At 44.0% G+C, this 26,908-nt stretch overlaps 1 protein-coding gene across 4 annotated transcripts in view; it reads right to left on the bottom strand.

Moving 5' to 3' along the window:
- abhd14b (abhydrolase domain containing 14B) overlaps positions 1–12,036 on the bottom strand; it is a 33,413-nt gene extending 21,377 nt beyond the window's left edge. The window contains exon 1 of one of the 4 annotated variants that reach the window (XM_072280723.1): positions 11,953–12,036. The gene's annotated coding sequence lies outside the window, so the exon portion shown is untranslated. Of the gene's footprint in view, positions 1–11,901 lie in introns of all 4 variants that reach the window. The other 3 variants (XM_072280720.1, XM_072280719.1, XM_072280722.1) reach the window with 3 other exon arrangements.
- Between the last annotated feature and the right edge of the window lie 14,872 nt (positions 12,037–26,908).

Below are 26,908 nucleotides of genomic sequence, written 5' to 3'. Positions count from 1 at the left end.
CAGGCCACACAGGAGCTGGTACAGGCAGATACAATTAAAATGTTTAAATAGGCATTTGGAGAGGAACTAATGCGGGGAGATGTGATATGGTAGATGGGCAACATGGTTGGCATGGATGAGTTGGGCCAGAAGGCCCGCTTTTGTTCTGTACAACTCTCAAGAGAAGAAGATAGGAGCAGGATTAGGCTACTAGGTCTCTAAAGCCTGCCCCATCATTCAACGTAATCATGGATGATAACACCGCAGACCACAAGTCTTTCTCTATGCCAGATCCACATCACTCTCAATCCTTCAAAAACATATCCACCGCCATTTTCAGTACTTCTAATGAGCTGATGTCCACAACTCTCTGGGCAGAGAATTCCAGAAATTCGAGAAGAAATCTCCATGAACGTTAGAGTAAAATGATACTTACAGACATATTCAACCTCTCGTGTCTGCAGTCAAAATTTCCCACCTGCTAAAAAAAAGGTAGGTACTGCACTAATGCCCAAGAAGAGCTTGGTTGTGGTGCAAATCAGCTCCTGCCTCAGATTGGCTCCAAATTGCCTACTGCCACAACAGGTCAATAGCAGATGTGATTTATCTGGCCCTTCACTCTGCTCTGGATCAACTGGACACCAGGAACTTGTATGACAGGCTGTTGTTCATCCACTACAGCTTGGTTTTCAGCATCATTATTCCATCCAAATACACTGCAAAGCTTCAGGACTAGGGCCTTCATACCTCTCTTTGCAACTGGTCAAGAAGGTTCAGTCGCCTGACATTCAAGATGAGGTGGTAAACTGGATTAGACATTGGCTTTGTGGGAGAAGCCAGAGAGTGGTAGTGGAGGGTTGCCTCTCTGACTGCAGGCACATGACTAGCAGTTTGCCGCAGGGATCGGTGCTGGGTCCGTAAGACCACAAGACATAGGAGCAGAATTAGGTCATTCAGCCCATCAAGTCAGCTCCACCATTCCATCATGGTTGATCCCGCATCCCACTAAACCCCATACACCTACTTTCTTGCCATATCCTTTGATGCACCAACTGATCCGGAAATAATCAACTTCCACTTTAAATACTTGCTTGGATTTGGCCTCCACCAGAGTCTGTGGCAGAGCATTCCAAAGATTTACTACCCTCCAGCTAAAAAAATTGCTCCTTTCCTCTGTCCTAAAGGTTCACCCCTCAATTTTGAGGCTGTGCCCTCTAGTTCTGGACACCCCCATCATAGGGAACATCTTCTCCACATCCAACCTAGCTAGTCCTTTCAATATTCGATAGGTTTTAATGAGATCCCCCCCGCATTCTTCTAAATTCCAGTGAGTACAGGCCCAAAGCTGCCAAACGCTCCTCATATGTTAACCCCTTCATTCCTAGGTTCATCCTCATGAACCTCCTCTGGACTCCAATGACAACACATCCTTTCTGAGATACGGTGCCCAAAACTGTTGACAAGGTTGGAAGTGTGGCCAGACTAGTGAAGTAGCTCAACATTATCTCCTTGCTTTTATATTCTATTCCCCTTGAAATAAATGCTAACATTGCATTTGCCTTCTTTACCACAGACTCAACCTGTGAAGTAAGCTTCTGGGAGCCTTGCACAAGGACTCCTAAGTCCCTCTGCATCTGATTTTAGAACCTTCTCCCCATTTAGACAATAGCCCACATTATTGTTCCTTTTACCAAAATGCATTATCATTTCCCAACACTGTATTCCATCTGCCACTTTTTTGCCCATTCTTCCAATTTGTCTGTCCTGCTGCACCTACCCCTCCACCTATCTTCATATCATCTACAAACTTTACTACAAAGACATCAATTTCATTATCTAAATCACTGACAAACAACGTGACAAGTAGCGGTCCTGATACTGACCCCTGAGGAACACCACTGGCATTGGCAGTCAACCAGAAAAGGCCCCTTTTATTTCCACTAGCTACTCCTGCTATGATAGCCATTCTACTATCCATGCCAGTATCTTTCCTGTAACGCCATAGAATTTTATCTTATTAAGCAGCCTCATGTGTAGCACCTTGTCAAACACCTTATGAAAATCCCAAGTAAATGACATCTACTGCCTCTCCTTTGTCCACCTTGCTTGTTACTTCCTCGAAGAACTCTAACAGATTTGTCAGGCAAGATTTCCCTTGACAGAAACCATGCTGACTTTGCCTTATTTTATCATTAGTCTCCAAGTACCTCAAAACCTCGTCCTTAATAATAGACTCCAGCACTTTCCCAACCACTGAGGTTGGGCTAACTGGCCAATAATTTCCTTTTGTTTGCCGTCCTCTCTTCTTAAAAAGTGGAGTGACATTTGCAATCTTCCAGTCCTCTGAGACCATGCCAGAATCAAGTGATTCTTTAAAGATCATGACCAATGCATCCGTTATCTATTCAGCAACCTCTCTCAGGACTCTGAGATGTAGTCCATCTAGCCTAGGTGACTTACCCACCTGAAGAGCTTTGAGTTTGCCTAGCAATTTTTCATTTTGTAATAGGAATGGCACTCACTCCTGCTCTCTGACACTCGTGGACCTCTGGCACACTGCTAGTGGCTTCCACAGTGAGACAAATGCAAAGTATCCATTAAATTCATCTGCCATTTCTTTGTCCCCCATTACTACCTCACCATCATCTTTTTCCAGTGGTCCAATATCAACTCTAACCTCCCTTTCATTCTTTATATAACTGATAAAACTTTTGGTATCCTGCTTTATACTATTGGCTAGTCTGCCCTCATATTTCATCTTTTCCCTTCTATAACTTTTTCAGTTGCCTTTTGTTGGATTTTAAAAGCTTCCCAATCATCCAACTTCCTACTCACTTTTGCTACCTTATATGTCATTTCCTTGGCTTTTATGCGGTCCTTAACTTCCTTTGTCAGCCATGGTGACCTACCTCTGCCATTTGAGAACTTCTTCCTCTGTGGGACATTACCTATCCTGCATCTTGTGAACTTTTCCCAGAGACTTCAGCCAACTCTGCTCTGCCGTCATTTCTGCCAGTATTCTCTTCCAATCCACCTGGTCAAGCTCTTCACTCATGCCCCTGTAATTCCCTTTATTCCATTGTGATAATGATACATGTGAGTTATGCTTCTCCCTCTCAAATTGCAGTAAGAATTCAATCATATTATGATCATTGCCACCTAAGGGTTCCTTTACGTGAAGCTCCCTTATACGATCTGGGTTATTACACAACACCCAATCTAGGATAGACTTTTCAAGAGTAGGCCCAAGCACAAGATGTTCCAAAAAGCCATTTCATAGGCATTCATCAAATTTCCTCTCTTGCGATCCAACAACAACCTGATTTTCCCAATCCCCTTGCATATTGAAGTCCCCCATTACAATTGTGTCATTACATTCCTGTTTGTCATCTACAGATATATCAATGATCTGGATGATAATGTGATTAACCAGATCAGCAAACTTGTTAATGACACCAAGATTGGGGGGTGTTGTGAACAGTGAGGAAGGCTATCATGACTTGCAGAGTCATGGGCATGCTATTTTGGCACATGACTCTGCAAGTCATGATAGCCAGCACAATCCTCACTGACTTAATTTGACACAAAAGTTCTGAATGTTGCATGAAGGGTATCATATAAGTGCAGGTCCATCTATTTTTGTTTTAACTACAGCCACCCATTGCCATAAGTGCGTGATTTGGCAACGTAGAGGAAACTTTAATGGCATGGCACTCTGGGGAATACTTTAATCAGAACCTAACCTGGATTGCACTAGTCTAATTGTAAAGTGTAAAGTGAACTTTGAAAGATAGCTATCTGGTACTCCTCCCATCTCGATAGTGGTTATAAGATTAGCTTTATTTGTCACATGTACATTGAAACTTAGTGAAACAGTAAAAAATCACCTCAAAACACTTCACAACCAATGAAACGCTTCTTAATTTCTTGAAAATATAACCCATGATCCACTCTCCTCTCCAATCAGATTTCTTCTTCATTGTTAGGGGGAAAAGCTGTTCCCCCTAACAATGGCGCTTCCATTGTATCCTGGATAAGAGACTGGCAGACCACGGTATGTACAGCTTCAGAGCTGTGTGATCAGCATCAGGGCCCCATGGGGGACTGTAGTGGCGCCCCTCCTGTTTACTCTGTGGACCTTGGACTTTAGATACAACACAGTCATATCATCTGCAGAAATTCTCTGATGACTCAGCAATAGTTGGGAGGACAGGAATACAGGACCCTGATGGAGGACTTTATCAAATGATACAAGCTGAGTCACCTGCAGCTCAACATCAGTAAGACAAAGGAGATGGTGATGGACTTTAGGAAGACTAACCCCGCATTTCTCCCTGTTACTATTGATGGTGAAGACATGGATGTGGCGAGGAGTACCTGGGGTGCATCTAGATGGCAGACTGATTAGAAAGGCTGGCTCTGTTGTAGGAGACAAGCTGGACACACTGAAGGCCGTGGTAGAACAAAGGACCCTACAGAAAATCCTGGCAAATCTGGACAATGTTTTTGCCACCTTGGCTGAACAGAGGAGCACTTTCAGTAATAGACTAAGACAACTGTGCTGCTCCAAAGAGCGCTATACAAGGTCATTCTTACCCTCGGCCATTAGGCTCTATAATAAGTCAACCTATAGCCAGGGAAGTGATGACCGCACCCCCGCCCCCCATTAGACTGTTTGTAGTAACTTATTTTTCGTTCTTTCAACTAACTTGGCCTTTTCTCCTTGGAGTGACGGAGGATGAGAGGTGACCTAATGGAGGTGTATAAGATGACGAGAGGCATTGATTGTGTGGATGGCCAGTGGCTTTTTCTCAGGGCTGAAATGGCTAACACGAGGGGGCATAGTTTAAAGGCGCTTGGAAGTAGGTACAGAGGGCATATCAGTGATAAGTTTTTTAACAGTGGGTATGTGGGTGGAGGGGGATACAATAGGGTCTCCTGAGAGACTCTTACCACATGGAGTTTAGAAGAATAGAGGGCTGTGCGGTAGGGTAATTCTAGGTAGTTTCTAGAGTAGGTTACATGGTCAGCACAACATTGTGGGCCAAAGGGCCTGTAATGTGCTGTAGATTTCTGTGTTCTACGTTCTCTTCTAATATTTATATCTGTGCACTTGTAATGCTACTGTGATTTCTATGATACTGTAATTTCCTTTGGGATCAATAAGGAATCCATCTATTCTCCATCCATCACCTCCTGGCTTCTCACTTCATCCCCACCCACCTACCCTCCCCCCCACATGCTTTCACCTATCACATGCCAGCGTATGCTCCTTTTCCTCCCCCACCACCTTCTTATTCTGGCTTCTTTCCTCTTTCCAGTCCTGATGAAGACCTCAACAGTTGGTTCCCCTCCATGATGCTGCTGCCCTGCTGAGTCCCTGCAGCATTTTGTGTGCATTGCTCTGAATTTCCAGCATCTGCAGAGATTCTTGTGTTTCAAATGTAGCCATTGCTTTAAGAAGGCCAATAGCTTGTTTGCAACCAACAGTCTCCCATCAGCATTAGCACCAAGGTCATAACACCGGATACCTCATCACAGAAAAGGTATACCAGGAATAAAGATTGGCCAGGGCATCTGGACAGCTGCCTTGACCTTGAAAATAGTACATTAGCATCATTTAGATCCGCCTGTGTGTAGGTGCGGCTTTGGTTTAAAGTCTCAGCTGAAAGAAACAGCAGTGCAGTGGTGTTAGGGTTTTGTGCTCATATCTGGAGTGTGTTCAAACCTGGAACCTTCTGATTCACACGTTTTGGACTGGGTATAGAATTGATATTTTCCTTGTAGTTTATCTTCCCAATACTTGCTTGTATTTTTTATATAATCACCAATATACGTGTAATTGTTCAGTGAATTTTCTAGTAATTATGGTACAGTTGCTTCTGTAGTTTTCTAGAAACTTGTTAGTTTTCTGTGGCATCGCTTGAATCTGGGTATTTTACAGGTTAACTGTAATCACTGTAAATTTTGTTATCTCTAGTCATGGCAGCGGCTGTTTCTCCCTTTTCTTTACTTTGTTTTCTCACTCCTCGTTCTTGTTCATTTTCCACTCTTGTAACACTTCATAAAATTATCAACAAGTCCACATTGGGTAAATCTTGAATGTAATTCTTTACAAGGGACTTCGCTTCCTTTTATTCTTTCTAAATTGTATAAACAAATGAATAACCCAATAGTTAAACATACTTTACGTATATGGTTTCAATTTCAAAAATTTTTTGGGTTGAACCAATTTATTTTAGCAAGTCCTATTATATCTAATTTCTTTTTTCAACCTTCCACTATGGATCAAGCTTATTTAGGTTGGAAAATCACAGGTATAATACGATTTCGTGATTTATTTTTGGATAATTGTTTTATGTCCTTCGGACAACTATCTAATAAATATAATTTACCTAGATCTCACTTTTTTAGATACCTACAGGTTAGAAACTTTTTAATTTTTGTTTCTCCTAATTTTCCACGTTTATATCCAATGGATGTTTTAGAAAAAATTTTAGATTTAAATCTTTTTCAGAAAGGTGTTGTAGCAATTATTTATAATTATGAATTTATGTCCTGATGTATCTAATAAAATTAAAACTGATTGGGAAAGAGAACTTAAGCTCACTGTACCAATTGAAAAATGGGAAAAAAATTCTTCAATTAGTTAACTCATCCTCTACATGTGCTAAACATGCATTGATACAGTTTAAAGTAGCGCACAGGGCTCTTATGTCCAAAGATAAATTATCTCGTTATTACTCTTATATAAATCCTATAAGTGATAGATGTCACTCCGAGATAGCTTCTTTAACTCCCATGTTTTGGTCATGTCCTTTGTTGAAAAACTATTGGAAAGATATTTTTGATATTATTTCAACGGTTTTGAATATAGACTTACAACCTCACCCAATTACTGCTATTTTTAGGTTACCAATAATAGACTCAAATCATTTAACCTCTTCAGCTCGTCGGATGACTGCATTTCTTACTTTAATGGGTAGAAGATCCATTTTGCTGAATTGGAAAGAGATTAATCCTCTTACCCCATTTCATTGGTTTTCTCAAACTATGCTGTGTTTAAATTTGGAAAGAATTAGACGTGTTGTTTATGACCCCTCTATTAAATTCAAAAAGACTTGGAGGCCATTTATTCAACATTTTCATATGATGTAAGTTGACTATTTCCAAACTTTCTCTATAACATTGGTTGAGAGGAATGGAGTCGTCGACACTAAGGTTTTCTTTTTTCTCCTTTCTTTTACGATGCTACAAAACAACCCATGTCTTTTTTTTTTTAGTTTAGTTGATTAATTCTGTTTAGATTAGTTTTTTTGGAGGTTATTTTGTTTTTCCTTTTTCATTTTTTTTAGATATTTTTCTTTGTTTTATATTATTCATTTGTACCCTATATGATTGGGAGTTTAATATTTAAGTATTATCTGGCTTTATAATCACTTATGCTAATTATAACAATGTATTCCCAATAACTTTGTACTACTACCATGTTATGTTATTTTTATGAAACTAATAAAAAGATTGAAAAAGAAAGAAAGAAGATTTATGCACCATTCGCGACTTCCCAAGAACCTTTGGATAGCAAAAGCATCAGGATCTAACAGAAGATCAGCAGAACTGATACTAAGAAAGTTCAAACATAACCTGAAGCAGCAAAGCTGAGTTGAGATTTAATCCATATTTACATTTCCATTTAAAATCTGCCTGGGATTTATTTATTTATTGAGACACAGTGCGGAGAAGGCCCTCCTGGCCCTTTGAGCCAGCAAACCCGATTTAATTCTAGCCTAATCACAGGACAATTTACAATCACCAATTAACAGACCACTTTGGACTAAGAGAGAAAACCCATGTGGTCACCGGGAGAACGTACAAACAGGGAGCGGCAGGAATGGAACCCTACTGTAAAGCACTGTACTAACCACTACGCTACCATACTGCTCTGTTTGTAGGAGTTACTAAAGCTCCTTCAATATACCCAGTTAAATAATTCATATATTTACACAGATTAGATGCAGAACAAGGCAGGGGATTGGAATCAGGATGAAAGAGCTGAGGATGAACCAGCAGGTTTACAAGTAGATGATGGGTGTAACATGAATGTAAGGAAGAAAAAGTCAATGATTGGCTACAAATGTAGTCAGAGTAAAGCATTAAATTGTACCACAGAGGCAAAATTCAAAGGGTGAAGAATGTAGGCTTGAAGGTGCTGTATTTAAAGGCACAGAGCATTCAGAGTAAGGTGGATGAACCCGTGGTGCATTTAGAGATTGGTCGGTATGATGTTGACATCGTGGCTGAAAGAACGTCATAGTTGGGAGCTTAATATCAAAGGATATACTTTGTATGGAAAGGACAAGTCGGAAGGCATAGGCAATGGTGTGGCTCTGTTGGTAAGAGATGGAATTACATGTTTAGAAAGAGGTGACATAGGGTCAGAGAATGTTGAATCTTTGTGAATTGAGTTAAGAAATTGTGAGAGTTAAAATAAAAACATTATGGGAATCATATAGGGGCCTCCAAATAGTAGCCAGGATGTGGGGTTAAGATTGCAAAGGGAGCTGGAAATGGGATGTAATAAGGACAATTGTAATGGAAGACTTCAATATGCAAGGGGATTGGGAAAATCAGGTTGGTGTCAGATTGCAAGAGGAAGGAATTTGTTGAATGCCTACAAGATGGCTTTTTAGAGCAGCTTGTGATTGAGCCTACTCGGAGAAAGGCTATCCTAGATTGGGTGTTGTGTAATAACCCAGATCTTATTAGGGAGCTTAACATAAAGGAACCCTCAGGAGACAGTGATCATAATATGATTGAATTCATACTGCAATTTGAGAGGGAAAAGCATAACTCACATGTATCAATATCATAATGGAATAAAGAAACTACAGGGGCATGACAGAGGAGCTTGCCCAGGTGGATTGAAGGAGGGTACTGGCAGGAATTGACGGCAGAGCCGAGATGGCTGAAGTTTCTAGGAATAGTTCACAAGATGCAGGATTGATATGTCCCACAGAGGAACAAGTTCTCAAATAGCAGAGGTAGGCAACCGTGGCTGACAAAGGAAGTTAAGGACTGCATAAAAGCCAAGGAAAGGGCATATAAGGTAGTAAAAGTGAGTGAGAAGTTGGATGATTGGGAAGCTTTTAAAATTCGAGGGAAGACGTGCCAATAATATAAAGCAAGATACCAAAAGTTTTTCAGTTATATAATAGTGAGAGTTGATATTGGACCACTGGAAAATGATGCTGGTGAGGTAGTAATGGGGAACAAATGGCAGATGAACTGAATGGCTACTTTGCATCTGTTTTCACTGTAGAAGACACTAGTAGTGTGCCAGAGGTCCGTGAGTGTCAGGGGGCCATTGCTATTACAAAGCAAAAAGTGCTAGACAAACTCAAAGGTCCTAAGGTGGATAAGTCACCTGGGCCAGATGGACTACAGCCCAGAGTCCTGAGAGATGTTGCTGAAGAGATAATGGATGCAATGGTCATGATCTTTCAAGCATCATTTGATTCCGGCATGGTCCTGGAGGACTGGAGGATTACAAATGTCACTCCACTCCTTAAGAAGGCAAAAAAAAAAGAAAATTATTGGACAGTTAGCCTAACCTCAGTGGTTGGGAGAGAGTTGGACTATTACTAAGGATGAGGTTTCAAGGTACTTGGAGACTAATGATAAAAAAAAAGTCAGCATGGTTTCTGTGAAGGGAAATCTTGCCGGACAAATCTATCAGAGTTCTTCGAGGAAGTAACAAGCAGGGTGGACAAAGAAAAAACAGTGGATTCATTTACTTGGATTTTCATAAGGTGTTTGATAAGGTCCCACACATGAGGCTGTTTAACAAAATACTATGGTGTTACAGGAAAGGTACTGGCATGGATAGCGGATTGGTTGACAGGCAGGGGGCAGTGAATGGGAATAAAAGTGGTCCTTTCTGATTGGCCACTGGTGACTAGTGGTGTTCCTCAGGGGTCAGTATTGGGACTGTTGCTTTTCACATTGTTTGTCAATGATTTAGATAATGGAATTGATGTCTTTGTAGCAAAGTTTACAGATGAAACGAAGATAGGCAGACAGGTAGTGCTAAGGAAGCAATGTGATTACGATAGGACTTGGACAAATTGGAAGAATGGGCAAAAAAGTGGCAGATGGAATACAGTGTTGGAAAATATATGATAATGCATTTTGGTAATAAAAACAACAGTGCAGACTATTATCTAGATGGGGAGAAAGTTCAAACATCAGGGTGCAGAAGGACTTAGCAGTCCTCATGCAAGACTCCCAGAAGGTTAATTTACAGGTTGACTCTGTGGTAAAGAAGGCAAATGCAATGTTGGCATTTAAAGGGAATAGAATATAAAATCAAAGATAATTCTGAGCCTTTATAAGACACTAGTCAGGCCACTCTTGAAGTATTGTCAATAGTTTTAGGCCCCATATGTGTTGTGTTGTCATTGAAGAGAGTCCAGAGCAGATTCACAAGGATGATTCCGGGAATAAAGGGGTTAACATATGAAGTGTGTTTGGTAGCTTTGGGCCTGTAGTCACTGGAATTTAAAAGAATGCGGGGGGGATCTCATTGAAACCCTACCAAATGTTGAAAGACTAGATAGGGTGGAAGTGGAGAGGATGCTTCCTCTGGTCAGGGTATCCACAACTAGAGGGCACAGCCTCAAAACTGAGGAGCGACCCTTTAGAACAGAGGTAAGGAGGAACTTTTTTAGCCAGAAGTGGTAAATCTGTGGAATGCGCTGCCTTTGACTGCGGTGGAAGCCAGGTCTGTGGGTATATTTAAGGCGAAAGTTGATCGTTTCCAGATCAGTCAGGGCTCAAAGGATATGGCGAGAAAGCAGGTGTATAGGGTTGAGTGGGATCCAGGATCAGCCACGATGGAATGGCAGAGCAGTCTCAATGGGCTGATTGTCCTCCTATGTCTTATGATCTGAGGCTTATCAAGCAAATGTTAATACACACACACAGGTCAGCTATTGCATAAAGTTACACACACACACACAGGTTAGATAGTACATAAAGTTACTCATACACACACAGGTTAGTAAGTGCATAAGGTTACACACACACACACAAGTTAGCTAGTACATAACATTACACACACACACAGGTTAAATAGTGCATAAAGTTACACAAACACAGGTTACATAGTGCATAAAATTACAAACATATTAGGAAGTGCATACATTTCACACACACATGCGCACAGGTTAGATAGTACATAAAGTTACACAAACAAGTTAGATAGTGTATAAAAGTACACACACATTAGAAAGTGCATAAAGTTACACACACACAGGTTAGAAAGAGCATAAAGTTCACACACACAGCTTAGATAGTGCATAAGGTTCACACACACAGTTAGGTATTGCATAAAGTTACACACACACAGGTTAGATAATGTATAAAGTTCACAAACAGTTTAGAAAGTGCATAAAGTTACAGACACACAGGTTAGAAAGTGCATAAGGTTACACACACACAAACACACACAGGTTAGCTAGTACATAACATTACACACACACAGGTTAGAAAGTGCATAAAGTCTCTCTCTCACACACACACAGGTTAGATAAAGTTCACACACACACATACACAGGTTAGATATGTAATCCGGAAAAGTATGGGAATTTGGAGAATTTCGGGGAGGGAGCATAGGAGTGGGACTAGCTGGATTACGTTTACCTATAACCAGTCCAGACCCGAGGCGACGTGGTATAATTCTCAGAAACCGAGGCTTCAATAGGGCGTAATGGCTGCAACAGCTTCCTTTCAAAAACCGAGGGCCGACACGCATGCTATATCCCCACAAATTGCAAGTTTATAGCGAAAAGACAAAGGAAAGGAACTATTTGGAATGCTTAAGTGACAGAGAGACTAGAGTCGTGAGGAAGAGGTTGCACCAACCTATGTCCTTTGAGTGAAGCTTTTAAAGTTGCCCACTCGGCATAGACTTACGTTCTTCCGGATCGCCAGCTCACTCCGGGACCAGGAATGAGGAAATCCATCGTCAGCGCCCTCTACTGCTCGCGATCAGCACTGCTGGGATTTCAATGTTTACCCTGCAGAGGAAGCAATGGAGAGAGTTTGCTCTTCCCGCGCAAATTACTTACCGTTTAGAGATTTTAGCCACCGTTTCATCCTGTGTGATCCAGAAGCCTCAGGAAGAATATGTATTTTTTTGGCAATTGCTTTAAAACTATATTTTCTGATTCACAAATCACAGGAAACAAATTCTCCCAATTCCACACTTTTCATGATTTTAGATAGTTCGCTCTACTCCAAACTTCCCGTGATTTTGAGAAGTTCCCATAAAATGGCGGTACACTCGGACACAGCGGCAGACATCCCACCCTGCAAAAATTCATTTCAGGGAGGTAGCACCCCCGCCTCCCCGCAACCCCATATTCCACCCCCCCGCCGGTCGACCTCCAAGGGTGTATGTAATACTGTACTTTGTTTAGTGATTTTGTCTAATCTGTAAACCAAGTTGGGTATATGCAGCAAATGTGACATTAAAATATGTACTTATATTATCATGTTTATTCTATTACAACTTTAAGCAAGTCTACAGGGAGTTTGGCCTCATCACGTAGAACATCAATAGCGCAGCTCCTTGGCAGCTAGCCAGCTAGTTTAAATCAGGGGTCCCCAACTTGCACCGCGGACCGGTTTAATATTGACAATATTCTTGCGGACCGGCCGACCCCGGGGGTGGGGTGGGGTGGGGTGGGGGGGGGGGGTTGTTAAACGCGACCGGAATATAGGTGATACGCCAACTATAAGTCACTTGTAAGTAGCTAATACACTCAATTTCGTTTCTAAAGGGGATTATCTAACGAATTTAATATTAAATACACAGCGCATATTTTCCTCGCATGAACATACAAAATCATTGCAACATGCCAATATCGCTGAATCAGTGGGAGCCTTGGGCTTGTTTTCCTGCAACAATATGGTCCAATCGAGGGGTGATGGGAGACAGCGATACTCGAAGGGGGTTCCTTATGTCCAGTCTATTCCGCAATTTAGTTTTCGTTGCATTCATTGCAGAAAACTCCGCTTCTCAGAAATATGTTGGAAATAGAAGCAACGTTTTCAGTGCTTTCGTGGCTATCTCAGGATATTTAGCCTTGACTTTGATTCGGAATGCCGGCAGAGATGTTATGTCAAACATACTTTTCAGCCCACCGTCATCTGCAAGTTCGAGGAGTTGATCATTTTCCCGCGTTGACATGGATGATTCACCGGGAACATTCACAAATGGGTCACGGACCCAATCCTTTGCACGTCTTGGGTCACTGATGACCTCGCAAGCGTTAAAATTCAACAGTGCGTGACAGAGAATGAGGAAAAATGCAGCTGACTCATATCGTTTCATATCGCCAAATCATATTGTTTCCTCGCGGCCCGGTGGTTGGGGACCACTGTTAGCACGAAGAGAGACCAATCAGGATGCTCGCTCTCCCTCTCCCTCTTCCTCTCAAAAAAATCTATTTCCGGGATATTGTATGTAATTTCTGGGCGTCAGGGAGCCACTATCAATATGCGGGAGACTCCCAGAACTTCCGGGAGAGGTGGGATGTCTGCAGCGGCCTCTATGGGGCCAACTACAGATGATATTGTCTTTTGTAAATGTCTTTTTTATGATCACAAGATGCTGTTGGACATTAAGAACTTCAGGTCTACCCCATCAGAGAGTTGCTCAATAGTGGCAAAGCTGGACTGAGTGTGACTGTCAGAGTCGATGCCTGAATGCAGTGTGCAGCCGAACAGTGGGTGATTGTCATAGTTGTTTTTCTTGTGATCGCAAGACCCTGTTGGACACTGGTAATGGAGCTCTGGTTCACTGTTTTATTGGTGGGACCGATGGCAGGGGAGCTTGCCTGGCCTCAGTTGTAGCACTGGCTATGCCTCACGCTGCAGTGACGTCCATGGCAGGTGCCCAGGAGAGGTGATGCTGGAGGCGATGTGGTGCAGCGTCCACGCTGGCGCTGATGCTGCTCTCCAGTGTTTGCTCGGTGGAAGAGGAGCTGGATTGTGTTCATCTGCAGACTGCTGCAGGTTTGATCTTGCCAACAACTCAGGGGCTTAGGCTTTATTATACAAATGTTTGTATTTCTTGTGCAATTGCATACTTACTGCTATCTTATTTGTGCTTTGCGGTGTGTATGACTGCTGTAACTGTGTTTTGCACCTTGGCCCTGGAGGAACACTGTATTTGTGTATTGTTTTTGAATGACAATTAAATGAACTTCTCAAAGAACAATGAACACATGCAGCACAGGAAAAGGCCTGTTGGTCTACTATATCAGTGAAGGAAAGGAAAGGTACGTCGCATCCCGAGTTTCTCCAGGTAGCGGACGATTTCCCTCCACACCTCTCTGACATAGTGGAGAACCACGTACAAGGCAAGTTACAGTTACAAGTTACAAGGCCAGGTTTGCTATTGCCTTCTGCTGGGTGAGTTTCCAAAGAGATCACCAGCTCGTAATCCAGCACAGATGGAAAGCATGCAAGGGAACCGGTTGGATTCGAACTCGGGACCTTTCATCCCAAAGTCCGGCACTGATGCCACTACGCCACCAGCCAGGTCTATATCAGTGACACCACTTTAAATTAATCCCATCAGCCACCTCATGGTCCATGACTTTCCATTCAGTCCCTGTTCATATGTCAGCCTAAATGCTTAAACATCATTATCATATCTGCTTCTACCACGTCCCCGATACCTAACAATCTCTGTAAAAAAAAGACTTGCTTTGCACATTCTCCTTGAAACCTCCCCTTCTCGCCTTAAACCTATGCACTCTAGTGTTCGATATTTTCAACCTGGGAAAAGAACTCTCCCTTTAATCTTTTCAAAGGACAACACCCCAGCTATTCCAATTCAAAGACCACTCTAGATTGGAATTTCTTTAGCCAGAGGGTGGTGAATCTGTGTAATTCATTGCCACCAATAGTTGTGGAAGCCAAGTCATTGGGTATAGTGAGTTTAAAGGCACCACCACATTCCTGTGCTTCTGCACATACATCAAAATATTAATGGCCAGGGTGATATGTTGATAGGGTGGTAAAGATGACATATGGTAATCTTGTCTTTATTGGTTGAGCAACACACATAAAAGTTGCTGGTGAACGCAGCAGGCCAGGCAGCATCTCTAGGAAGAGGTGCAGTCGACGTTTCAGGCCGAGACCTGAAACTAACTGAAGGACTAACTGAAGGAAGAGTGAGTAAGGATTTGAAAGTTGGAGGGGGAGGGAGAGATCCAAAATGATAGGAGAAGACAGGAGGGGAAGGGATGGAGCCAAGAGCTGGACAGGTGATAGGCAAAAGGGATATGAGAGGATCATGGGACAGGAGGTCAGGGAAGAAAGACAAGGGGGGGGGACCCAGAGGATGGGCAAGAGGTATATTCAGAGGGACAGAGGGAGAAAAAGGAGAGTGAGAGAAAGAATGTGTGTATAAAAATAAGTAACAGATGGGGTACGAGGGGGAGGTGAGGCATTAGCGGAAGTTAGAGAAGTCAATGTTCATGCCATCAGGTTGGAGGCTACCCAGACGGAATATAAGGTGTTGTTCCTCCAACCTGAGTGTGGCTTCATCTTTACAGTAGAGGAGGCCATGGATAGACATGTCAGAATGGGAATGGGATGTGGAATTAAAATGTGTGGCCACTGGGAGATCCTGCTTTCTCTGGTGGACAGAGCGTAGGTGTTCAGCAAAGTGGTCTCCCAGTCTACGTCGGGTCTCGCCAATATATAAAAGGCCACATCGGGAGCACCGGACGCAGTATATCACCCCAGCCGACTCACAGGTGAAGTGTTGCCTCACCTGGAAGGACTGTTTGGAGCCCTGAATGGTGGTAAGGGAGGAAGTGTAAGGGGATGTGCAGCACTTGTTCCGCTTACATGGATAAGTGCCAGGAGGGAGATCAGTGGGGAGGGATGGGGGGGACGAATGGACAAGGGAGTTGCGTAGGGAGCGATCCTTGCAGAATGCAGAGAGAGGAGGGGAGGGAAAGATGTGCTTAGTGGTGGGATCCCGTTGGAGGTGGCGGAAGTTATGGAGAATAATATGTTGGACCCGGAGGCTGGTGGGGTGGTAGGTGAGGACCAGGGGAACCCTATTCCTAGTGGGGTGGCGGGAGGATGGAGTGAGAGCAGATATACGTGAAATGGGGGAGATGCATTTAAGAGCAGAGTTGATAGTGGAGGAAGGGAAGCCCCTTTCTTTAAAAAAGGAAGACATCTCCCTCGTCCTGGAATGAAAAGCCTCATCCTGAGAGCAGATGCGGCGGAGACGGAGGAATTGCGAGAAGGGGATGGCGTTTTTGCAAGAGACAGGGTGAGAAGAAGAATAGTCCAGATAGCTGTGAGAGTCAGTAGGCTTATAGTAGACATCAGTGGATAAGCTGTCTCCAGAGACAGAGACAGAAAGATCTAGAAAGGGGAGGGAGGTGTCGGAAATGGACCAGGTAAACTTGAGGGCAGGGTGAAAGTTGGAGGCAAAGTTAATAAAGTCAACGAGCTCTGCATGCGTGCAGGAAGCAGCGCCAATGCAGTCATCGATGTAGCGAAGGAAAAGTGGGGGACAGATACCAGAATAGGCACGGAACATAGATTGTTCCACAAAGCCAACAAAAAGGCAGGCATAGCTAGGACCCATACGGGTGCCCATAGCTACACCTTTAGTTTGGAGGAAGTGGGAGGAGCCAAAGGAGAAATTATTAAGAGTAAGGACTAATTCCGCTAGATGGAGCAGAGTGGTGGTAGAGGGGAACTGATTAGGTCTGGAATCCAAAAAGAAGTGTAGAGCTTTGAGACCTTCCTGATGGGGGATGGAAGTATATAGGGACTGGACATCCATGGTGAAAATAAAGCGGTGGGGGCCAGGGAACTTAAAATCATCGAAAAGTTTAAGAGCGTGAGAAGTGTCACGAACGTAGGTAGGAAGGGATTGAACAAGGGGGGATAAAATGGGGGATATTGGTTGAGTACTGGATTTACGTTGCAGCTTCATAAAACTGGCTAGGCTATGTCTGGAGTATTGCATTCATTTCTGATCACCCTGTTATAGAAAGGATATGGAGGCTCTGGAGAGGGTGAAGAAGATTGGACCAACCAGATTTGTTATCTCTGTAGAGATGGAGACCTTATATAAGTTTATGAGAGGCTAGAGGAACAGCTGGCATCTTCTTTCTAGGGTCAAAATGTCCAATACTGTATGTATGAAGATATGCTCTGTGCACAGTTTTAACTAAGTACATATATTCGTTGAATATTCAGCTTTGTAGTGTTTGTAACTTAGGGAACATGAATGTTAGGTTGAATTTTTAATGTTTGTAAATAAATGATTAATATACCTATTTGAAGTCAGTGCATTTACTGTCTTACTCGGCAAACCTGCAAACCTGATACAGCATTACATTTGGTGCTGCGAGCAGGGTATGGCTTTTTGAGCAGAAATGCATTTCTTTATAGAAAATTTAAAAGGGCGGCACTCTGTTTGAGAGATGCAGAATCCCAGAGTGGACAAATAATAGTGAGGGCTTTGGAATCTCGCTAACCTACGGATGGATTACAGGAGGCCAATAGATTGACTGGACCAGTCAGATTTCTCCATGGTTGAAATGGGACACCGCATTGTTTCCATACTTAAATCACTGGGTTTTCCCAGGAGAAAGGATAGCCAGCAGGCTGTTTCCTGGCTGTTTGCAGCAAGACATTGTAAGACGTCAGTAAAAAACAATAGCAAGTCTGAAGAATGAATTGGAGGACCTCAATCAGTGATGTAATATAGGGATTGCCTGTTGGCCAATGAACGTACAGAATTCAGAGGCTAATTGGCAGCTAGATCCCGTTGATCAGCGGTCCCCAACCACCGGGCCGCAGAGCATGCGCGACCGGGCTGCGAGGAAACGATATGATTTGGCGATGAGTCAGCTGCACCTTTCCTCATTCCCTGTCACGGGTGGCACCTTTCCTTGTCAGCTGCACCTTTCCTCATTCCCTGTCACGGGTGGCACCTTTCCTTGTCAGCTGCACCTTTCCTCATTCCCTGTCACGGGTGGCACCTTTCCTTGTCAGCTGCACCTTTCCTCATTCCCTGTCACGGGTGGCACCTTTCCTTGTCAGCTGCACCTTTCCTCATTCCCTGTCACGGGTGGCACCTTTCCTTGTCAGCTGCACCTTTCCTCATTCCCTGTCATGCCCACTGTTGAGCCATTATGCACGCGTCGTCCATGTCAGCGCGGGAAGGAGATCAACTCCTCGAGCTTGCAAATGACGGCAGGCTGAAATGTATGTTTGGCATAACATCTCTGTTGGCATTCTGGATCAAAGTCATGGCTCAATATCCTGAGAAAGCCACAGAAGCACCGAAAACGTTGCTTCCATTTCCAACATATCCCTGCGATGAATGTAACAAAAACTAAATTGCGGATTAGACTGGACATAAGGAACCCCCTTCGAGTATCGCTGTCTCCCATCACCCCTTGATAGGACCATCTTGTTGCAGGAAAACAAGCCCAGGGCTCCCACTGATTCAGCGATATTGGTGCGTTGCAATGATTTTATATGTTCATATGAGGAAAATACATGCTGTGTTTAATATCCAAACGTTACTTAAAATGTTATGATGCTATTGACTTATATAACCATATAACAATTACAGAACGGAAACAGGCCATCTCTGCCCTTCTAGTCCGTGTCGAACGCTACTCTCACCTCGTCCCACCGACCTGCACTCAGCCCATAACCCTCCATTACTTTCCTGTCCATATACCTATCCAATTTAACTTTAAATGATAATATCGAACCTGCTTCTGACACTTCTACTGCAGGTTCGTTCAACACTTACTTCAAGCTCCCCTGTCCTCCCCTGATAACTGACTTATCGCTATATTCATGCGGGGAAAATATGCACTGTGTGTTTAATATTATATTCGTTAGATAAAGCCTTTTACCCCATCCATTATTTATTTATATACACACATTCTTTCTGTCTCTCTCCTTTTTCTCCCTCTGTCCCTCTGGCTATACCCCTTGCCCATCCTCTGGGTTTCTCCCCCGCCCCCGCCTTTTCCTTCTCCCTGGGCCTCCCGGCCCATGATCCTCTCCTATCCCTTTTGCCAATCACCTGTCCAGCTCTTGGCTCCATCCCTCCCCCTCCTGTCTTCTATCATTTTGGATCTCCCCCTCCCCCTCCCACTTTCAAATCTCTTACTAGCTCTTCCTTCAGTTAGTCCTGACGAAGGGTCTCAGCCCAAAACGTCGACTGTACCTCTTCCTAGAGATGCTGCCTGGCCTGCTGTGTTCACCAGCAACTTTGCTCTGTTTGAACCTACTCTGGGATCAGCTACTCTGGCATGGGTGTTGTGTAATGAACGAGACATGATTAGGGAACTTAAGGTAATGGAACCCTCAGGAAACAGTTGAAATGTTAGAATTCACCATGCAATTTGAAAGGGAGAAGCTAAAGTCAGATGTATCAGTAATACAGTGGAGTGAAGGGAATTACAGAGGCATGAGAGAGAAACTGGCCAAAGTTGATTGGAAGGGGACACCAGCAGATACGATGGCAGAACAGCAGTGGCTGGAGTTTCTGGGAGCAATTCAGAAGGCAAAGGATAAATCCCAAAAAAGAGGAAGTACTTTAAAGGCAGAATGATGTAGCTGTGGCTGACAAGGGAAGTCAAAGCTAACATAAAAGCTAAACAGAGGGCATATAATAAAGCAAAAATTAGCAGGAAGTTAAGAGGATTGGGAATTTTTAAAAAACCAACAGAAAGCAACTAAAAAGTCATATAGGGTGAAAAGACAAAATATGAAGGCAAATTAGCCTATAATGTTAAACAGGATGCCAGAAGTTTCTTCAGAAAATGATGCTGGAAAGAACGTAATGGGGGATGAGGAAATGGCGGACAAACTGAATAGTATTTTGCATCACTTTTCACTGTGAAAGACACCAGTAGTGTGCCAGAAGTTCAAGAGTGTCAAGGGGGCAGAAGCGAGTGCAATTGCTATTACTAGGGAGATGGTGTTTGGGAAACAAAGGTCTGAAGGTAGATAAGTCACTTGGACCTATACCTGGTACATAAAATAACAATGTTTACAACAGCTTAACTCATAGCATTTACCTGGAAACTGGAATCCTATGCCTTTTGTTCTGAAAACGCAAAACCTCTATTCTGTGCAATTGGTCATACTACTGAATGTAACTTCTATAATTTAGGGAGCACATACATAATACTGGTTCCACTGGACTCTACATCCCAGGGTTCTAAAAGAGGTAACTGAAAAGATTGTGCAGGCATTAGTAATGATCTTTCAAGAATCAATAGATTCCAGCATGGTTCTGGCGAACTGGAAAACATAGAACATAGAAAACATACAGCACAATACAGGCCCTTCAGCCCACAAAGCTGTGCCGAACATGTCCCTACCTTAGAACTACCTAGGCTTTACCCATAGCCCTTGTAGCCATCCAGGAGTCTCTTAAAAGGCCCTATTGTTTCCGCCTCCACCACAGCCACCAGCAGCCCATTCCACGCACTCACCACTCTCTACGTAAAAAAAAACTTACCCCTGACATTTCCTCTGTACCTGCTTCCAAATATCTTAAAACTATGCCCTTTTGTGCTAGCCATTTCAGCCCTGGGGAAAAGCCTTTGATTATCCACATGATCAATGCTTCTCATTATCTTGTACACCTCTATCAGGTCATCTCTCATCCTCCGTTTCTCCAAGGAGAAAAGGCCGAGTTCACTCAACCTACATAAGGCATGCTCCCCAATGCAGGCAACATCCTTGTAAATCTCCTCTGCACCCTTTCTATCATTTCCACATCCTTCCTGTAGTGAGGTGACCAGAACTGTGCACAATACTCCAAGTGGGCTCTGACCAGGGTCCTATATAGCTGCAACATTACCTCTAGGCTCCTAAACTCAATCCCACAATTGATGAAGGCCAATGCACCATATGCCTTCTTAACCACAGAGTCAACCTGCATAGCAGCTTTGAGTGTCCTATGGACTCGGACCCCAAGATCCCTCTGATCCTCCACACTGCCAAGGGTCTTACCATTAATGCTATATTCTGCCATTATATTTGACCTACCAAAATGAACCACATCACGCTTATCTGGGTTGAACTCCATCTGCCACTTCTCAGCCCAGTTTTGCATCCTATCAATGTCCCGTTGTAACCTCTGACAGCCCTCCACACAATGCACAACACCCCCAACCTTTATGTCATCAGCAAATTTACTAACACATCCCTCCACTTCCTCATCCAGGCCAATTATAAAAATCATGAAAAGTAGGGGTCCCAGAACAGATCCCTGAGGCACACCACTTGTCACTGGCCTCCATGCAGAATATGACCCACCTACAACCACTCTTTGCCTTCTGTGGGTAAGCCAGTTCTGGATCCACAAAGCAATGTCCCCTAGGATCCAATGCCCCCTTACTTTCTCAATAAGTCTCGCATGGGGTACCTTATCAAATTCCTTGCTAAAATCCATATACACTACATCTACGGCTCTACCTTCATCAATGTGTTTAGTCACATCCGCAAAAAATTCAATCAGGCTCGTAAGGCACAACCTGCCTTTGACAAAGCCATGCTGACTATTCCTAATCATATAATGCCTCTCCAAATGTTCATAAATCCTGCCTCTCAGGATCTTCTCCATCAACTTACCAACCACTGAAGTAAGACTCACTTCACTGGCCTATAATTTCCTGGGCTATCCCTACTCCCTTTCCTGAATAAGGGAACAACATCCGCAACTCTCCAATCCTCCAGAACCTCTCCCGTCCTCATTGATGATGCAAAGATCATCGCCAGAGGCTCAGCAATCTCTTCCCTCGCTTCCTACAATAGCCTGGGGTACATCCCGTCCGGTCCCAGTGACTTATCCAACTTGATGCTTTCCAAAAGCTCCAGTACATCCTCTTCCTTAATACTGTATCTACATGCTCGAGCTTTTCAGTCCACTGCAAGTCATCCCTCCAATCGCCAAGATGCTTTTCTGAAGTGAATACTGAAGCAAAGTATTCATGAAGTACCTCCGCTGTCTCCGCCGGTTCCATACACACTTTTCCACTGTCACACTTGATTAGTCCTATCCTCTAACATCTTATCCTCTTGCTCTTCACATACTTGTAGAATGCCTTGGGGTTTTCCTTAATCCTGTCCACCAATGCCTTCTCATGGCCCCTAGTTTTCTGAACCTTTTGACGTTTTGCTGTCTTGATGGCTCTTTGTAAATCATAGTGACCTTTCTTGAGCTCATCAGTTTTCAGGGGCAACAGTTTTGCCTTGCACGGTGAGTGCAGCGCGCACAGAACTATCAATCCAAGGTTTCCGCTTTGTGTAGACCTGGACCAATTATTGGGGAACAACATTCTCAGTGCACTTCCGGATGAAGCCTGTGAACACTTACGTGTACTCGGAGACGTCCTCAACTCAGAACACATCCCAGCTGATGTCATCAAAGCAGTCCTGTAACACTGAGTCTGATTGGTCAGACCACTATGGCTTCTGCCTGTTTCAACTTCTGCCTATACATGGGCAGAAGCAAGACGGAGGAGTGATCAGACTTCCCAAATGTCAGATAAAGGAGCACTTTGTAGGTGTTGTATTAGGGAGAGTAGCAGTGGTCGAGTACGTTTTCTCCCTGTGTGTTCATCTGGATGTGTTGGCAGATCTTTGGATAAGCTTTAGTCAGCGATGTTTGATTAAAGTCTCCGGTGATGATGAAAGCAGCCTCCGGATGTGCAGTTTCCTGGATGCAGATAGCCCTGTATAGTTCGAGAGCCAGGTCAGTATCGGCCAGTGGCAGAATGTACACAGGCTGTGATAATAACAGCCATGAATTCTCTAGGTAGCCAGAATGACCAATATAGCAGCATAAAGTACTCCAGGAAGCAAAATGATTTGAGGGTATGCACATTAAATGTGGGTTGCATCAAGCACAGGTGGGGTGGCGTTGCTGGTTAAAGAAGAAATTAACACAATAGAAAGGAAGGACATAAGCCGGGAAGATGTGGAATCGATATGGGTAGAGCTGCGTAACACTAAGGGGCAGAAGACACTGGTGGGAGTTGGGTACAGGCCACCTAACAGTAGTAGTGAGGTCGGAGATGGTATTAAACAGGAAATTAGAAATGTGTGCAATAAAGGAACAGCAGTTATAATGGGTGACTTCAATCTACATGTAGATTGGGTGAACCAAATTGGTAAAAGTGCTGAGGAAGAGGATTTCTTGGAATGTATGCGGGATGGTTTTTTGAACCAACTAGAGAGCAGGCTATTCTGGACTGGGTTTTGAGCAATGAGGAAGGGTTAATTAGCGATCTTGTCGTGAGAGGCCCCTTGGGTAAGGGTGACCATAATATGGTGGAATTCTTCATTAAGATGGAGAGTGACATAGTTAATTCAGAAACAAAGGTTCTGAACTTAAAGAGGGGTAACTTTGAAGGTATGAGACGTGAATTAGCTAAGATAGACTGGCAAATGACACTTAAAGGATTGACCTTTTCAGAATGGCAGGCGGTGACTAGTGGGGTACCGCAAGGCTCAGTGCTGGGACCCCAGTTGTTTACAATATATATTAATGACTTGGATGAGGGAATTAAATGCACCGCTTTCCAAATGTGCTGTTATCACATCTTTGATAACTGACTCCAGCAGTTTCCCCACCACCGACGTTAGGCTAACCGGTCTATAATTCCCCGGTTTCTCTCTCCCTCCTTTTTTAGCTCCAAGTTTGCGGATGACACGAAGCTGGGTGGCAGTGTTAGCTGTGAGGAGGATGCTAAAAGGATGCAGAGTGACTTGGATAGGTTGGGTGAGTGGGCAAATTCATGGCAGATGCAATTTAATGTGGATAAATGTGAAGTTATCCACTTTGGTGGCAAAAATAGGAAAACAGATTATTATCTGAACGGTGGCCAATTAGGAAAAGGGGAGGTGCAACGAGACCTGGGTGTCATTATACACCAGTCATTGAAAGTGGGCATGCAGGTACAGCAGGCAGTGAAAAAGGCGAATGGTATGCTGGCATTTATAGCGAGAGGATTCGAGTGCTGGAGCAGGGAGGTACTACTGCAGTTGTACAAGGCCTTGGTGAGACCACACCTGGAGTATTGTGTGCAGTTTTGGTCCCCTAATCTGAGGAAAGACATCCTTACCATAGAGGGAGTACAAAGAAGGTTCACCAGATTGATTCCTGGGATGGCAGGACTTTCATATGAAGAAAGACTGGATGAACTGGGCTTGTACTTGTTGGAATTTAGAAGATTGAGGGGAGATCTGATTGAAATGTATAAAATCCTAAAGGGATTGGACAGGCTAGATGCAGGAAGATTGTTCCCGATGTTGGGGAAGTCCAGAACAAGGGGTCACAGTTTGAGGATAAAGGGGAAGCCTTTTAGGACTGAGATTAGGAAAAACTTCTTCACACAGAGAGTGGTGAATCTGTGGAATTCTCTGCCACAGGAAACAGTTGAGGCCAGTTCATTGGCTATATTTAAGAGGGAGTTAGATATGGCCCTTGTGGTTACGGGGATCAGGGGGTATGGAGGGAAGGCTGGGGCGGGGTTCTGAGTTGGATGATCAGCCAAGATCATAATAAATGGCGGTGCAGGCTCAAAGGGCCGAATGGCCTACTCCTGCACCTTTTTTTTTAAACACCGCTCGGGGAGAAGGGTCTGCACTGCGCAGGCGTGTGACGTAGCGCGCCAAGGTTTAAAAGCAGACCACCATATACAGCGCCCATCGTCGGAGTGGGACGGCTTTGGCTCAACAGGCTTCAGTGAGAACAGGCAGAGGCCAGGGTAGGTTCTGGTAAGTTTTTTGTTCAGATTGTTTAGAATAGCGAGAATGTAAGGCAGGATGTTGGAAAGCTCCTCTTGCAGGATGTGGGAGGTCAGGGAGCCCTCCGGTGTCCCTGACAACGACACCTGCAAGAAGTGCATCCAGCTGCAGCTCCTAACAAACCGCGTTAGGGAACTGGAGCAGGAGCTGGATGACCTGTGGATCATTCGGGAGAATGAGGAGAGTATAGATAGTAGCTACAGGGAGGTAGTTATGCCAAAGAAGCAGAGGACAGGAAATTGGGTCACTGTCAGGCGAGGGAAGAGGTACGGGCAGGCAGAGCAGGGTTCCCCTGTGGCCATTCCCCTCAACAAGTATACCGTATTGGATACTGTTGGGGGGGGATGACTTACCTGGGACAAGCTGCAGTAGCCGGATCTCTGGCACTGAGTCTGGCTCTGCAGTGCAGAAGGGAGGGTGGAAAAAGAGGAGAGCGGTAGTGATAGGGGACTCGATAGTTAGAGGTACAGATAGGAGGTTCTGTTGTCGTGACAGAGAATCCACGATGGTTTGTTGCTTCCCGGGTGCCAGGGTCAAGGATGTCTCTGATCGATTGCATGACATTCTGAAGTGGGAGGGTGATCAGCCAGATGTCGTGGTGCACATCGGTACCAATGACATAGCAAGGAAGAGTGAGGAAGTCCTGCAGAGTGAGTATAGAGAGCTTGGTAGGAAGTTGAAAAGCAGGACCTCGAGGGTGGGAATCTCAGGATTGCTACCTGTGCTACGTGCCAGTGAGGGTAGGAATAGGATGCTCTGGAGGATGAACAAGTGGCTGAGGAACTGGTGTAGGGGGCAGGGTTTCAGATTTCAGAATCATTGGGACCTCTTCTGGGGCAGATGGGACCTGTACAAGAGAGACGGGTTACACTTGAACTACAGGGGGACCAATATCCCTTCAGGGAGGTTTGTTAGTGCTATTGGGGGAGGCTTTAAGCTAGATTTGCAGGGGGATGGGAAGCAGAGTGCCAGAGCTGACAGTGTGGCTGGGGTGAAAATAAATGATGTTAAAAGTTCAAGCAAATCCGCTAATAGACAGGTTGTGAGTGGTGGTAAAAATCTTCTGAGGTGTATATATTTCAATGCTAGGAGTATTGCGGGGAAGGCGGACGAGTTGACGGCATGGATTGACATGTGGAATTATGATGTTATAGCAATTAGTGAAAATTGGCTACAGGAGGGGCAGGACTGGCAGCTTAATATTCCAGGGTTCCGATGTTTCAGATGTGATCGAGGCAGAGGAATGAAAGGTGGGGGGGGGGGGGGTAGCATTGCTTGTTAGAGAAAATATTACAGCAGTGCTCAGGCAGGACAGATTAGAGGGCTTGTCTACTGAGTCCTTATGGGTGGAGCTGAGAAACAGGAAAGGTATGGCCACATTAGTGGGATTGTATTACAGACCACCCAATAGTCAACGAGACTTGGAAGAGCAAATCTGCAGAGAGATAGCAGGCAACTGCAGGAACCATAAAGTTGTGGTGGTAGGGGATTTTAATTTTCCATATGTTGATTGGGACTCCCATACTGTTAGGGGTCTAGATGGTTTAGAGTTTGTAAAATGTGTCCAGGAAAGTTTTCTAAATCAATATATAGAGGGACCAACTAGAGGGGATGCAATATTGGATCTCCTGTTAGAAAACGAGTTAGGACAAGTGACGGAAGTGTGTGTAGGGGAGCACTTTGGTTCCAGTGATCATAACACCATTAGTTTCAACTTGATCATGGACAAGGATAGATCTGGTCCCAGGGTTGAGGTTCTGAACTGGAAGGCGGCCAAATTTGAAGAAATGAGAAAGGATCTAAAAAGCGTGGATTGGGACAGGTTGTTCTCTGGCAAAGATCTGATCGGTTGGTGGGAAGCCTTCAAAGGAGAAATTTTGAGAGTTCAGAGTTTGTACGTTCCTGTCAGGATTAAAGGCAAAGTGAATAGGAATAAAGAACCTTAGTTCTCAAGGGATATTGCAACTCTGATAAAGAAGAAGAGGGAGTTGTATGACATGTGTAGGAAACAGGGAGTAAATAAGGTGCT

The sequence above is a fragment of the Mobula birostris genome, chromosome 16 (genome assembly GCF_030028105.1).
Source record: "Mobula birostris isolate sMobBir1 chromosome 16, sMobBir1.hap1, whole genome shotgun sequence".
Lineage (NCBI taxonomy): Eukaryota > Metazoa > Chordata > Chondrichthyes > Myliobatiformes > Myliobatidae > Mobula > Mobula birostris.
The sequence above is the reverse complement of the archived record's forward strand: the minus strand, read 5'-3'. Positions and strand labels throughout refer to the sequence as shown.